The sequence below is a fragment of the Bombina bombina genome, chromosome 1, assembly GCF_027579735.1.
Source record: "Bombina bombina isolate aBomBom1 chromosome 1, aBomBom1.pri, whole genome shotgun sequence".
Taxonomy (NCBI): Eukaryota; Metazoa; Chordata; class Amphibia; order Anura; family Bombinatoridae; genus Bombina; species Bombina bombina.
This window is the reverse complement of record NC_069499.1, coordinates 1,571,460,226-1,571,476,938: the sequence shown is the minus strand read 5'-3', so window position 1 is coordinate 1,571,476,938 and position 16,713 is coordinate 1,571,460,226. Positions and strand designations below refer to the sequence as shown.

Sequence of the window (16,713 nt, the reverse complement as noted above, 5' to 3'; positions counted from 1 at the left end):
CCCCTATGACTCTGAGGTCACGTGGGGGGTGAAACGCGCGTCGGCAGTGACGTACCTGGAGGCTGATGTGTTCGTTTGCAGACAACATTGGCGTCTCTAACACCACGCTGTTTTGTGGCATCATATCAAAGTGGATTTCTTACTTACCGTAACATCTGCCAGACTGTGGGACTTGCTCTGATTGAGTCCGGTGCAAATTAACTTCGGCACAATGACTGAGGATAACGCCTGAACGGTTGTATACATTTCTGGCATAAGTACTGTTACCTTTTCCTTTGCTTGATGGATACACTGTGTAGAAAGAATCTGACAGCTTAAAAGTATCAAATGCCTCAAAACACATGGACACTTTTTGGAACTTTCACTTGTCAGTTTGCTTTAACTTATGAATGTGTGAATTGTCTCCTCTGCATTTTGTAGCTGCAATTTCTTGTACATGCGATATAACTCGCTATAATGTACATAAGCTAATTTAAGACACATTGGGACTAGCTTTGGGTCTGTATACATAGATCCTATAACATTTGTATTTTATGACACCTTATACCGTATCTCATATGGTGGTGCCCGCTGAAATTGGTGTTGTATACATTCCCCAAGTCCGTGATGTCTTTTAATTTGGATCATTAAGGTCCTGTGTAAAACTGATATATAGGTATTGTGCACAATACAAATAATCTATTTGCAGTATATTGATTTAAGTTACATGGGCTTTTTGATCGCCATTCCTTTGCTTATGTATCTAAGTTTGTTCTAAAACTTTACAGGCATAGATCCTGATGGATCACTATGATGGTCAGATTTAGCGCTCAGAGCGCTACCATCCTCTAGTGGAGGTGTTGCCTGCATTGTGCTGCATTGCTGAGGTGATAGAGCAAAATGTGCTCTTTGTCTTTGTAAATAAAGTGACTGTAAGTCTGTTTCAAACGCATTAACCTTTTGTGTGCACCTTTCTTTGGTTCTTTTGTCAATTCATGGGCTGGGATTGTTTCTAAAACTGATGTGTGAATGTAAGATTGGGAAAAACACAAAATAAACCATATTTAATGGTGAGATTGCTTCTTTAAAGCATATATAATTAAGGTTGTGCTGAAATCCCTGTCTTGTGTAATAGTTACCCTATCGTAGGTAACTATCTTATCTCTCTTTTTATTACGTTTCTATAGTAATTTTAAGGGTCTGCACACTGTTACCTTCATATAAGGTCCCTTTTTCTAGGTCCAATTATGCTTAGATGTGTATTCTTCACATTTTTCTATTTTGACCTGTCTCTCTTACTAACTCTTTATTTGTTAATAATATTTAACTAATGTTTGCGAGACAGGAGTGCGGCGGTTTAGGGTTTAATATGTTTATTATAGTGGTGGCGACGTTGGCATGCAGCAGATTAGGGGTTAATAAGTGTAGGTAGGTTGCGGCGACATTGGGGGCGGCAGATTAGGTGTTAATAAATATAATGTAAGTGTCGGCGATGTTGGGGGCAGCAGATTAGGGGTTCATAAATATAATGTAGGTGGCGGCGGTATCCAGAGTGGCAGATTAGGGGTTAATAAATATAATGCAGGTGTCGGCGATGTCGGGGGCGGCAGATTAGGGGTTAATAAGTGTAAGATTAGGGGTGTTTAGACTCGGGGTTCATGTTAGGGTGTTAGGTGTAGACATAAATTTTATTTCCCCATAAGAATCAATGGGGCTGCGTTACGGAGCTTTACGCTGCTTTCTTACAAGTGTTAGACTTTTTCTCAGCTGACTCTCCCCGTTGACTCCTATGGGGAAATCGTGCACAAGAACGTACGACCAGCTCACCGCTGACTTAAGCAGCGCTGGTATTGGAGTGCGGTAAGGAGCACAATTTTGCTCAACGCTCACTTCTTGCCTTTTAACGCCGGGTTTGTAAAAACCCGTAATACCAGCGTTGCAGGTAAGTGAGCGGTGAGAGAAAATTGCTCGTTAGCACTGCATAGTCTCTAACGCACAACTCGTAATCTAGCTGTAAAACTTTACACTTATTTCTTCATAAACAACTAATAGATCCCAAAAAAATACATCAGCATATTTGAATCAACCAATACCATTTAATCTTTCTTTAAAATGTTGTTTTTCTTTGTTTGTATTAAATGTGTGCTCCTACCCTGAATAAACAAGCATTTACTTGTCAAGCTTGCAGACGAGTGCCCCTCTCCACCAATAGAAATGTGGGGGTTGCTTTTCTCAGCCAGTGAGCATTAATAGGAAGTGCACAACTAATACTGCTCTGTAGCTGTCGGTTTCAATTACAATCTAAAGAATTTATTTTCCAGTCAAAAATATTTTCAACATATTTAAATGCTGCTTTTTCAGATGCACAACAGAACATTTCTTTTTTAGTACAATGCCCCTTTAATGTTGTAATAAGTAATATAAAAAGCAGCCTGTGTATTATCTTCCTCAGATATAAATACATATTTTTTATGAATTGGGTTGGAATATTTTAGCTATCCACTCCACCCCTTCCTTCCTGTGCCTACGGCTCACACAATCCTGCACACATCACACACCTCCTGTCAGTGTGTGCACACGCTCCTAGACCTTATATGCTCTGACAATTGCAATTTCAGTTACTGTATCCCTGGAAGACTGGATAGCAGAGGCTGGCAGTGAGGAGGGCAGGATGGTGTTCAGCAACAGCTGGTAGGTCTTAGCAACGGATTATACTCCAAAAGAGCTCTGGTTTGGGTAGAAATGCTGAGAACGTTCTCCTGAACTGCTCTTTATGTCAGAGAGTTACTGTGGGGGGTGCCTGAGCAGAACAGATAAGTGTTTTAGTTTCTAGATGAGTTAAAGGGATACAACACCTAAAACTTTTCTTTCATGATTCAGCTAGAACATATCATTTTAAACAACTTTCTAATTTACTTCTGTTATCAAGGACGTAAGCTCAGGAGCGTGCATTTGTCTTGAGCACTATATAGCAGCAATTTTATAAGAATGTTATGCATTTGCACTACAGGGCAGCACTAGTTCCGGCCATGCAGTGCTCCAGATGCCTACCTAGGTATCTCATCAACACAGAATGATAATGAAGCAAATTTGATAATAGAAGTAAATTGGAACCTTTTCTTAAAGTTAAAGCAAACCGTTTTCATGTGTCAGCTTATTTTTATGTAAACGTATTATGAGTGTCACAGACCAGAATGTTGTTAGCTTAGACAAAGTCTGATTAATAGTTTTTTAAGGTTTGATGGAAAATGGAATATAATATAATTGTGGTGTCCACTGTCCAGTTGGAAATGTGAGAAGTTCTAAAACTTCAGCTTCTGTTGCCATTTCTTTATGATTCCCACATATGTCCCTTTTATGTTATTTGCCTAATGTCTATACAGACCAGTGTGACTTGACATCAGGTATTAAAGGGACAGTCAACTTCAAAAATCTTATTGTTTAATAAGATAGATAATCCCTTTATTCCCCAGTTTTGCATAACCAACACAGTTATATTAATACACTTTTTACCTCTGTGATTACCTTGTATCTAAGCCCCTGCAGACTGCCCCCTGATGACTTTTTATGTATTATCTATTGACTTGCATTTATTACTGTGTTGTGCTAAATGTTAAATAACTCCTCGGGCATGAGCACAATCTTTATCTATAAAGCTCACTTGAACTAGCAGTATCCTGTTCTAAAAAGTAAATAAAAAAGCATGTAGGGGCTTACATACAGGCAGAGATTTAGAGGTTTAAATGTTATAAAGTATATTAATATAACAATGCTGGTTGTGCAAAGCTGGGGAATGGGTAGTAAAGGCGTTCTTTTAAACAATAACAATTTTGGTGTTGCCTGTCCCTTTAACACATAGTCACTTCACTTTTTACATGAATAACAACACTGTTTATACCAAAGAGAAACATTCTTGTGTGAAAGTACTGCATTGTCATTACCACCTCTGCTGGGAGCTTATACCATGTATCTATTACCTTCCCTGTGTATGGAGATGATGATGTATCTATTACCTTCCCTGTGTATGGAGATGATGATGTATCTATTACCTTCCCTGTGTATGGAGATGATGATGTATCTATTACCTTCCCTGTGTATGGAGATGATGATGTATCTATTACCTTCCCTGTGTATGAAGATGAAAAGGCTTCGCTGGCAGTTACAGGGTTACAACTCACCTTATAAGGGATGGTTACATTTTTTTCCAAGACCATACAATTAATGTGGAAAGTCATAGCCCCCCCCCCCCCCCCGCATACACTAGTGGAAATTATCAAGCTGTTTTCCTCTCTGCATGAGAGGATTCTCTCAGCCCACTCCAGATCATGAGATGAGGCTTTCAGTCTACCCCCCCCCCCCTTGCTCCAGTTCCTAAATACTCAAAGGGGTCTCTCAGCCCACTTCCCCTTTTTCAGATCACTCTACTCATTACCCCTACTGCTATACTAAGGGTCACACTGAGGCCTGCAGACAGAGGGCTATTATGTTACCCCTATTTAAAGGGACATGAAACCCACATTTTTTATTTCATGTTTTAGAAAGAACATGCAATTTATTTCTGTTATCTAATTTGCTTCATTCTCTTGATATCCTTGGTTAAAAAGCATAAATAAATAGGCTCAGTAGCTGCTGATTGGTAGCTGCACATAGATGCCCCATGTGATTGGCTCACACATGTGCATTGCTATTTCTTCAACAAAGGATATCAAAAGAATGAAGCCATTTTGTTAACAGAAGTAAATTGGAATGTTGTTTAAAACTGTATTCTCTATCCGAATCATGAAAGAAATATTCCGGGTTTCATGTTCCTTTAATAAGAGCAAATAAATCTAATCTAATGTCCAGAAACCACAGGTAAAGTTGCTGCATGATTTGTTAATTTGCCTTTACTGGCACTTTTGCTAGAATGTCGTTCCTTGCACCAAGCATATTTAGATTAGCCATTACTTGCTTACATAGCAGGACCTCTTATTCTAGTGCACAGGCATTAGTGAGTATGTGATGTCAGTATGTGTGTAGCAAACCGAGCCAGATTACAGTTTTATATACAAAGCACCTTCATACATTTGTAGTTTCATGGTGGGAATTTAACAATCTAACTATTCCTACCAATATCTTAATGACATCAGTGGTTCTGTCCCTGTCTGCAGTTGGTCAGGTGCATTGTGGGAAGGACATCTACCTGTTGCCATTGTGGTTAAACAGGTGGGTGTGGACTGCTGGATTAGCAGTTGGCTCCCAATGCATTTCCCTAAGTGGTGAACACAGATTTTATTGTGTAGTGGGTATTGATTTTGAAATATTTCTATGTCTAATGGGCAGTTATTCTATCTGTTCTAGCAGTTATTAACCCATTAATTGCCAAATGAGACTGTAGCACATTACTGTGCAATTGTTATTGTCTCTGTTTGCATAGAAGGGGTTAAATAACACCAGTTTTTTTCATGTTGCCCTAAATATATTTTGGCTACGTTGTTAAGGGCTACGACTGTCATCTCCACCCTTCAGGGCTGATCTATACTGTGCAGAAGCAGCACGCGTGTACCACTGAGCTGCAGCTTGTTGGGGGAATCTTGCCTAAACTAGAGGGGATATTGGGTCATGTTCCGATCATTTAGCTTTCCTATAATAATGTTTTGACACCTGAAGGGTTAAACAGATCTTTAACAATATCATATCTGGAATGTGAAGGAATGTGCCCCTTCCCAGAGTGGCACAGCTAGAGGCACAAACACACCCACTCAGCATTCACAATACCCCTTATTATGTCTCTGAATAGTCTTTTAATATCTCATCTCTGGAAACACAACCACAAATTACAGATAGCGCAGCATCTCACCATGAATGTAACTGCTCCTGGCTATCCAGCTCTCTCCCTTTCCACTCAGTCTCCGTTCTCCCCTCTCCACTCAGTCTCCTTTCTCCCCTCCCCACTCAGTCTCCTTTCTCCCCTCCTCACTCAGTCTCCTTTCTCCCCTCTCCACTCAGTCTCCGTTCTCCCCTCTCCACTCAGTCTCCTTTCTCCCCTCTCCACTCAGTCTCCTTTCTCCCCTCTCCACTCAGTCTCCCTTCTCCCCTCCCCACTCAGTCTCCTTTCTCCCCTCCCCACTCAGTCTCCTTTCTCCCCTCTCCACTCAGTCTCCTTTCTCCCCTCCTCACTCAGTCTCCTTTCTCCCCTCTCCACTCAGTCTCCGTTCTCCCCTCTCCACTCAGTCTCCTTTCTCCCCTCTCCACTCAGTCTCCTTTCTCCCCTCTCCACTCAGTCTCCCTTCTCCCCTCCCCACTCAGTCTCCTTTCTCCCCTCCCCACTCAGTCTCCTTTCTCCCCTCTCCACTCAGTCTCCCTTCTCCCCTCCCCACTCAGTCTCCCTTCTCCCCTCTCCACTAAGTCTCCTTCCTCCCCTCTCCACTAAGTTTCCTTTCTCCCCTCCCCACTCAGTCTCCTTTCTCCCCTCTCCACTCAGTCTCCTTTCTCCCCTCTCCACTCAGTCTCCTTTCTCCCCTCTCCACTCAGTCTCCTTTCTCCCCTCTCCACTCAGTCTCCTTTCTCCCCTCTCCACTCACTCTCCTTTCTCCCCTCTCCACTCAGTCTCCTTTCTCCCCTCTCCACTCAGTCTCCTTTCTCCCCTCTCCACTCAGTCTCCTTTCTCCCCTCCCCACTCAGTCTCCTTTCTCCCCTCCCCACTCAGTCTCCTTTCTCCCCTCTCCACTAAGTCTCTTTCTCCCCTCCCCACTCAGTCTCCTTTCTCCCCTCCCCACTCAGTCTCCGTTCTCCCCTCCCCAATAAGTCTCCTTTCTCCCCTCCCCACTCAGTCTCCCTTCTCCCCTCCCCACTCAGTCTCCCTTCTCCCCTCCCCACTCAGTCTCCTTTCTCCCCTCTCCACTCAGTCTCCTTTCTCCCCTCTCCACTCAGTTTCCTTTCTCCCCTCTCCACTCAGTCTCCTTTCTCCCCTCTCCACTCAGTCTCCCTTCTCCCCTCCCCACTCAGTCTCCCTTCTCCCCTCTCCACTAAGTCTCCTTTCTCCCCTCTCCACTAAGTTTCCTTTCTCCCCTCCCCACTCAGTCTCCTTTCTCCCCTCTCCACTAAGTCTCCTTTCTCCCCTCTCCACTCAGTCTCCTTTCTCCCCTCTCCACTCAGTCTCCTTTCTCCCCTCTCCACTCAGTCTCCTTTCTCCCCTCTCCACTCAGTCTCCTTTCTCGCCTCTCCACTCAGTCTCCTTTCTCCCCTCCCCACTAAGTCTCCTTTCTCCCCTCTCCACTCAGTCTCCTTTATCCCATCCCCACTCAGTCTCCCTTCTCCCCTCCCCACTCAGTCTCCCTTCTCCCCTTCCCACTCAGTCTCCTTTTTCCCCTCCCCACTCAGTCTCCTTTCTCCCCTCTCCACTCAGTCTCCCTTCTCCCCTCTCCACTCAGTCTCCTTTCTCCCCTCTCCACTCAGTCTCCTTTCTCCCCTCTCCACTCAGTCTCCTTTCTCCCCTCTCCACTCAGTCTCCTTTCTCCCCTCTCCACTCAGTCTCCCTTATCCCCTCCCCACTCAGTCTCCTTTCTCCCCTCTCCACTAAGTCTCCTTTCTCCCCTATCCACTAAGTCTCCTTTCTCCCCTCCCCACTCAGTCTCCTTTCTCCCCTCTCCACTCAGTCTCCTTTCTCCCCTCTCCACTCAGTCTCCTTTCTCCCCTCTCCACTCAGTCTCCTTTCTCCCCTCTCCACTCAGTCTCCTTTCTCCCCTCTCCACTCAGTCTCCTTTCTCCCCTCTCCACTCAGTCTCCTTTCTTCCATCTCCACTCAGTCTCCTTTCTCCCCTCTCCACTCAGTCTCCTTTCTCCCCTCTCCACTCAGTCTCCTTTCTCCCCTCTCCACTCAGTCTCCTTTCTCCCCTCCCCACTCAGTCTCTTTTCTCCCCTCCCCACTCAGTCTCCTTTCTCCCCTCTCCACTCAGTCTCCTTTTTCCCCTCTCCACTAAGTCTCCTTTCTCCCCTCTCCACTAAGTCTCCTTTCTCCCCTCCCCACTCATTCTCCTTTCTCCCCTCCCCACTCAGTCTCCTTTCTCCCCTCTCCACTCAGTCTCTTTTCTTCCCTCCCCACTCAGTCTCCCTTCTCCCCTCCCCACTCAGTCTCCTTTCTCCCCTCCCCACTCAGTCTCCTTTCTCCCCTCCCCACTCAGTCTCCTTTCTCTCCTCCTCACTCAGTCTCCTTTCTCCCCTCCCCACTCAGTCTCCCTTCTCCCCTCCCCACTCAGTCTCCTTTCTCCCCTATCCACTCAGTCTCCCTTCTCCCCTCCTCACTCAGTCTCCTTTCTCCCCTCTCCACTCAGTCTCCTTTCTCCCCTCCCCACTCAGTCTCCTTTCTCCCATCCCCACTCAGTCTCCCTTCTCCCCTCCCCACTCAGTCTCCTTTCTCCCCTCTCCACTCAGTCTCCTTTCTCCCATCCCCACTCAGTCTCCTTTCTCCCATCCCCACTCAGTCTCCTTTCTCCCCTCTCCACTCAGTCTCCTTTCTCCCCTCCCCACTCAGTCTCCTTTCTCCCCTTCCCACTCAGTCTCCCTTCTTCCCTCCCCACTCAGTCTCCTTTCTCCCCTCCCCACTCAGTCTCCCTTTTCCCCTCCCCACTCAGTCTCCTTTCTTCCCTCCCCACTTTATCTATTGCTGTCCCCATATCTTCCTTACCCCTCTCCTTCCTCATATCTTTCCTCATTCCCTTCTATCCTGCCCATACTTTACTTCAGGGGTGCCCACACTTTTTTGAGTTGGGACCTACTTTTCAAATGACCAGCTCAACGAGATCTACTCACTAAAAATGGGCCGGCTCCTAAGCTTACATTCCTGGTTTTTCAAATAAAGATACCAAGTGAATGAAGAACAATTGATAATAGGAGTAAATTAGAAAGTTATTTACAATTCCATGTTCTATATCTGAATCATGAAAAAAAAAGTGTGCGTTTCATATCCCTTTAAGGTTGCATTATTTAGCAACACATGGATGTGCAAAAGCATAAAGAATAATCCTGACGACAAAAGTAGCAACCCCTTGTGTTACAAAACACTGCATTCAAATTACTGCCACGAGCCGCGCGCTAGGCCTGATATGACCCAGTCAGGCTTACACAAATAAATTTCAATAGCGCGCCATGCAGACCATTTCTTTCCGGGTCAACACGTTCATTTGCCAGATGTCATTCAGACTTGTTCCTTTAAAATAGCACAGCAGCCTCCGCCTTTACTTTTTCTATCTTTTGACGCTTACCCTCCTAACTATACTATACCGCCATATCCATTGGGAGAGTACTCACTAAACCATGCTTTTGATAGGCCAATTGTGTTGTTGTTTAAAAATCATCTACATTTATTGGTTGAAATCAATGTCCCTCAAGATCCAATCTTGTAGCACTTTTCGTGTACGACCATCAGACTGTTTAATGACCCGCCCCTTCACCCACTCGGTAGATAAAGCGGTATCCCTAGCAACCTCACGCCCCAGTGTTGAGATCCGTAAGTTGACCACATTATTTTGATCACATTGGCCAAGATCTACCAGCAGCGCCTTTGGGATCTACCTATTGGGCACCCCTGCTTTACTTCTATTAAAAATAGAAAGAGAGAGAACAGCACTCCATGAGATAGAACAGAAGCCAGAATAACTTCCATGCCTGTTCATTTTTATTGTAAGTCCTCAGGGTGCACGTTCTTTTTGCACACAATAGGCCAAAACTTACGTCTGGAGTTTTGCTGTTTCTCTTGTTCAGAGAGGGATTTCCTGGTATTTCGGGGCTGGAAGTCAGGATCAGACTGATATGCTTCAGGAAAGTTCTTCTCTGTGAAAGGCACATATTGAGCAAAAAGAGGCTGCTTCTAGGGTGGTAACTAGCCATAGAACAAGCTATTATGCTATTGTTCGTTCCCAGGTTGAGCGCTTCTCTCTTTTTATTTCTGCTTTACTTCTATACTACCCCCCATATCTTCCTTACCCCTCTCATTCCTCTCTTCTCTCCTCATTCCCTTCTATCTTGCCCATAATTTACTTCTATACTACCCCCCATATCTTCCTTACTCCTCTCATTCCTCTCTTCTCTCCTCATTCCCTTCTATCCTGCCCATAATTTACTTCTATACTACCCCCTATATCTTCCTTACTCCTCTCATTCCTCTCTTCTTTCTTCATTCCCTTCTATCGTGACCATACTTTACTTTGTTACTACCCCCATATCTTCCTTACTCCTCTCATTCCTCTCTACTTTCTTCATTCCCTTCTATCGTGCCCATACTTTACTTCTTTACTACCCCCCATATCTTCCTTACCCCTCTCATTCCTCATTTCTCTCCTCATTCCCTTCTATCCTGCCCATACTTTACTACTTTACTACCCCCATATCTTCTTTACCCCTCTCATTCCTCACTTCTCTCCTCATTCCTTTCTATCCTGCCCATACTTTACTTCTATACTACCCCCTATATCTTCCTTACCCCTCTCATTCCTCTCTTCTCTCCTCATTCCCTTCTATCCTGCCCATACTTTACTTCTATACTACCCCCCATATCTTCCTTACTCCTCTCATTCCTCACTTCTCTCCTCATTCACTTCTATCCTGTCCATACTTTACTTCTATACTACCCCCTATATCTTCCTTACCCCTCTCATTCATCTCTTCTCTCCTCATTCCCTTCTATCCTGCCCATACTTTACTTCTATACTACCCCCCATATCTTCCTTACCCCTCTCATTCCTCACTTCTCTCCTCATTCCCTTCTAGCCTGCCCATACTTTACTTCTATACTACCCCCCATATCTTCCTTACCCCTCTCATTCCTCTCTTCTCTCCTCATTCCCTTCTATCCTGCCCATACTTTACTTCTATACTACCCCCATATCTGCCTTACCCCTCTCATTCCTCATTTCTCTCCTCATTCCCTTCTATCCTGCCCATACTTTACTTCTATACTACCCCCCTATATCTTCCTTACCCCTCTCATTCCTCACTTCTCTCCTCATTCCCTTCTATCCTGCCCATACTTTTCTTCTATACTACCCCCATATCTTCTTTACCCCTCTCATTCCTCACTTCTCTCCTCATTCCCTTCTATCCTGCCCATACTTTTCTTCTATACTACCCCCCATATCTTCCTTACCCCTCTCATTCCTCACTTCTCTCCTCATTCCCTTCTATCCTGCCCATACTTTACTTCTACACTACCCCATATCTTCTTTACCCCTCTCATTCCTCATTTCTCTCCTCATTCCCTTCTATCCTGCCCATACTTTACTTCTATACTACCCCCCATATCTTCCTTACCCCTCTCATTCCTCACTTCTCTCCTCATTCCCTTCTATCCTGCCCATACTTTACTTCTATACTACCCCCTATATCTTCCTTACCCATCTCATTCCTCATTTCTCCCTCTCATTCCTCACTTCTCTCCTCATTCCCTTCTATCCTGCCCATACTTTACTTCTATACTACCCCTCATATCTTCCTTACCCCTCTCATTCCTCACTTCTCTCCTCATTCCCTTCTATCCTGCCCATACTTTACTTCTATACTACCCCCCATATCTTCCTTACCCATCTCATTCCTCATTTCTCCCTCTCATTCCTCACTTCTCTCCTCATTCCCTTCTATCCTGCCCATACTTTACTTCTATATTACCCCTCATATCTTCCTTACCCCTCTCATTCCTCACTTCTCTCCTCATTCCCTTCTATCCTGCCCATACTTTACTTCTATACTACCCCTCATATCTTCCTTACCCCTCTCATTCCTCACTTCTCTCCTCATTCCCTTCTATCTTGCCCATACTTTACTTCTATACTACCCCTCATATCTTCCTTACCCCTCTCATTCCTCACTTCTCTCCTCATTCCCTTCTATCCTGCCCATACTTTACTTCTATACTACCCCCATATCTTCCTTACCCCTCTCATTCCTCACTTCTCTCCTCATTCCCTTCTATCCTGCCCATACTTTACTTCTATACTACCCCCATATCTTCTTTACCCCTCTCATTCCTCACTTCTCTCCTCATTGCCTTATAGCCTGCCCATACTTTACTTCTATACTATCCCACCACACACAAACACATGTTCCTTATCCCTCATTCCCCTCTCTCCTGCCCACACTTTATTTCTCCCCTACCCCATATCTTCCTTACCCCTCTCCCTTACCCCCTCACTCCCCCCTCTCCTACACACATCCCTTCTCTCCTCACTCTCTTCTCCCTCCTCTCTCATTTCTTGTCCCTTTACTCTCATACTTTCCTTCTCACCTCACTCATCCCCTCCTACTCACACACTTTTTTCCCCCTCGCTTCTTCCCCTTTCTCTCCAAATCACCTCTGTTACCCCTCCCCCACACTTACACTTCCTCCCCCCCCCCCCCCTCTACTCTCAGATTGTTATTGGCTTTTACCTGCAAATCATTAGCCAGTACTGAAGACTTGTTGTTTAAACAGAATTATGTTAAAGTGACAATTATATTTTATTCATGCCTAGTTTATCTGTGTGATTATAATATTTACATAATACATTTATTTAAAACTATTAGCAAAATGTTTATTGTCTTGCAGTTCAGGAACATACCCCTTGAAAAACCTGTTAATGGGACATTATACAGTCATTTTTTTCTTTGCATAAATGTTTTGTAGATGATCTATTTATATAGCCCATGAAGTTTAAAAAAAAAATGTTTAGTTTTGCTTATTTTTAAATAACATTGCTCTGATTTTTTCAGACTCCTAACCAAGCCCCAAAGTTTTATGTGAATACCGTCAGTTACCTTCTCCAGCTTGCTCCTGTTTGTGTAAAGGGTCTTTTCATATGCAAAAGAAGGGGGAGGGGGGAGTGTCTGATATTTCCCACTTGCAGTGGGCTTTCCAGCTGCCTTTTCAACAGAGCCAAACTGAGAGCTTCTAAGTACGTTTTTAAACAGTTTTATACTGGATTTTTATATCAGTATCTGTGCATATTATTCTTTATAGTAGTGTCAATTACATGCAGTTATAGGAAAATGAGTGTATACTGTCTCTTTAAGTATGTTTATTATCTCCTTTGTTGTGGCAGATTAGTTGAAACTATAAATGAGCTTGTGCTGAGTTCTGCAGGTTCTCTGGGAGCAGTGAAAAAACTGTGAAAAACAAGCAAAATTATTAAGTACATTGCAAAGTTGTTTTTTTACTATGTAATCAAACATCTTGGGCCAGATTGCGACAGGAGCGCTATAACCACCTTTTACAAGTGCCTGGTTAATGTGACCGCAAGCTCGCCGGTTTCACGTTGCGCTAGAAAGCATTATCTAGAGATCAGATCCCCAATTTCCCCCCCAAAAAAGAGGCCTGTACAGTACTTTAAATAAACATGTGAGCATCTTTAGTTAGAAAACAACTGCACAAAGCAGTTATAGGGGGATGTGGGGGCGGTGCCTTTACATGGAGGTCAATGGGGGACTGTGTTTTAAATATAAATATATATGTACAGTATATGCTTATATACATATATATGTATGTGTTTGTGTATATACAGATATATTTATGTGTTAGTATGTGTATATACATATATATTTATGTGTTATTATGTGTATATACATATATATTTATGTGTTATTATGTGTATATACATATATATTTATGTGTTAGTATGTGTATATACATATATATTTATGTGTTAGTATGTGTATATACATATATATTTATGTGTTAGTATGTGTATATACATATATATAGTTATGTGTTAGTATGTGTATATACATATATATAGTTATGTGTTACTATGTGTATATATATATATATATATATATATATATATATATATATATATATATATATATATATTTATGTGTTACTATGTGTATATACATATATATTTATGTGTTACTATGTGTATATACATATATATTTATGTGTTACTATGTGTATATACATATATATTTATGTGTTAGTATGTGTATATACATATATATTTATGTGTTTGTATGTGTATATACATATATATTTATGTGTTATTATGTGTATATACATATATATTTTTGTGCTTGAATGTGTATATACATATATATTTCTGTGCTTGAATGTGTATATACATATATATTTATGTGTTACTATGTGTATATACATATATATTTATGTGTTACTATGTGTATATACATATATATTTATGTGTTACTATGTGTATATACACATACTAACACATAAATATATATGTATATACACATAATAACACATAAATATATATGTATATACACATACTAACACATAAATATATATGTATATACACATACTAACACATAAATATATATGTATATACACATAGTAACACATAAATATATATATATATATATATATATATATATATATATATATATATATATATATATATATATATATATATATATATACACATAATAACACATAAATATATATGTATATACACATAGTAACACATAAATATATATGTATATACACATAATAACACATAAATATATATGTATATACACATAGTAACACATAAATACATATGTATATACACATAGTAACACATAAATATATATGTATATACACATAGTAACACATAAATATATATGTATATACACATAATAAAACATAAATATATATGTATATACACATAATAACACAAATATATATGTATATACACATACTAACACATAGATATATATGTATATACACATACTAACACATAAATATATATGTATATACACATAATAACACATAAATATATATGTATATACACATATTAACACATAAATATATATGTATATACACATAGTAACACATAAATATATATGTATATACACATACAAGCACCAAGAAGGTACTAGTTCATTTTGAAATGTTTCCACTTGGCTGATATGATGTTCTATAGCAAGATGACTGGAATGTTCTGTAATTGCAACACAGCTCAAACACTATCTAAGAGTTAATTGTATTCTAAGCTGCTACAGGAACACCCTTTCAAATGGGCTGGGTTCTCTCTTCCACCCCCCAGTAGGAAGTTGATTTTTACTTCTGCATCTTGTTTACAAAGCTTTTTAAAAGAGCAGTATCCATATTTTCAGTACGAGCAGTAATTTCATCAGATATTTCACATGACAAAATAAAGCAGAGGAGCTATTTGTAAATACAGCCCAGCAGGTAAAATGGATCACTGGGGACACATTAGGAAATACAAATTTACAGTACACTGTTCCTTTAGCTTCTATCAAGGTTGTGATAACATCATCCATGGCAGCAACATTACAGTACGTTTGTAAAAGTGCAATAGGATCCGAGTTCATAGCCTGCGTTAAGAGACATGAGTGTGTTTATTTAACTCCAAAAAACTAAAATACTGCCATACAGAAAGGGAAGTAATCCTAGTGTTATACTGTTGTACTGTCACATCAATGGGACAATTTTCCCTAAATATTTCTTCTCTTTCCAATGATCCTTGCTGGAGTGTATTAAACTGTTTGCAAATAGCTCCTTTACCTTTATATCAACACTTGAGTTAATGTTGCCTGCGGCATCCCTACCTATGCAAATCATTTCTATATGTAAGTATAGGCGTTAAAAAAAGCTGCGTAAACATAGCCAGCAGAAGAAATGACATGCCCAGTAGGAGGTAGGAGAGATAAGCAATAAGGGGCCAGATTAAGAGTGGAGCTGTATTTATCACTCCCACTATGCGCGCTAACTCCACTAGAAGTATGTTTTTTGCACACATCGGGTAGCGCTCATATTACAAGTTGAAAGTAAAACGTTTTTGCTCAAGAGCGAACCTGATGTGCGCAAAAAGGCAAAGTTAGGATATTGCATGAATGTATTTCCCCATAGAAGTCAATAGAGAAAAAAAAATGAAGACTCTGCTCGCGCGCAAACATGACTACAAATTCTCTAGTGCGCTAACTTATTAAGATATGAATATTTGACATTCCAATGTTCTTCACATAGCAGAATATGTTCTATTTATTCATAAATACATATTTCTACATATATCTGATGGTATTTTGTATAGATATACAGATATATATATAGGAATATATATTTAGAAATACATAAAACATATTCTGTTAGGTGCAAAACATTGAAATGTGAAATATATACAGTAAATTTGCAGTATAACACTTTATTAAATATAAATATATTGCATAAATATGGTTTAACATGTTTTTATCTACTTGACAACAAAGGGCTCCAATGCACTTATATATTTTTTTATATGTGTACATACGTATTTATATGTGTATATATGTCTTTAAATACATATATACACATATAAATACACTTGTACACACATATTAAACATATATATATATATATATATGTAGCCGGTAGCCCAGCACTCCAACCTTAAGGGTGCAGTCAGTGCCGGGTGCTGTCCTCAATTTTGTGCATATGTCGATCATTTACATAGAAGGGCACTCACAGGCATATTTATATGATAATCCACATGAATTTTTATTTATAATACATCCAGTTCATACTGTAATTGTCGACGTTTCGGCCCCTAATTAGGCCTTCTTCAAGACAGATATGTCACATATAAGACATAAATTCAGCCATTCAAGTTGGCATTGCTGCCGTACTCCCAGATAAGTCTGATCGGGCGGATGTACGCCAGCGATGCCAACTTGAATGGCTGAATTTATGTCTTATACGTGACATATCTGTCTTGAAGAAGGCCCAATTAGGGGCCGAAACGTCGACAATTACAGTATGAACTGGATGTATTATATATATATACTGTATATATA

General features: G+C 40.9%; 1 protein-coding gene across 5 annotated transcripts in view; it reads left to right on the top strand.

Moving 5' to 3' along the window:
- Positions 1-2,534: 2,534 nt before the first annotated feature.
- The window catches only part of PIK3R6 (phosphoinositide-3-kinase regulatory subunit 6), a 176,255-nt gene continuing 162,076 nt past the window's right edge, over positions 2,535-16,713 (top strand). For all 5 annotated transcript variants that reach the window (XM_053709973.1, XM_053709952.1, XM_053709964.1 and 2 more), the window contains exon 1: positions 2,535-2,670. The gene's annotated coding sequence lies outside the window, so the exon portion shown is untranslated. The remainder of the gene's footprint in view (positions 2,671-16,713) is intronic.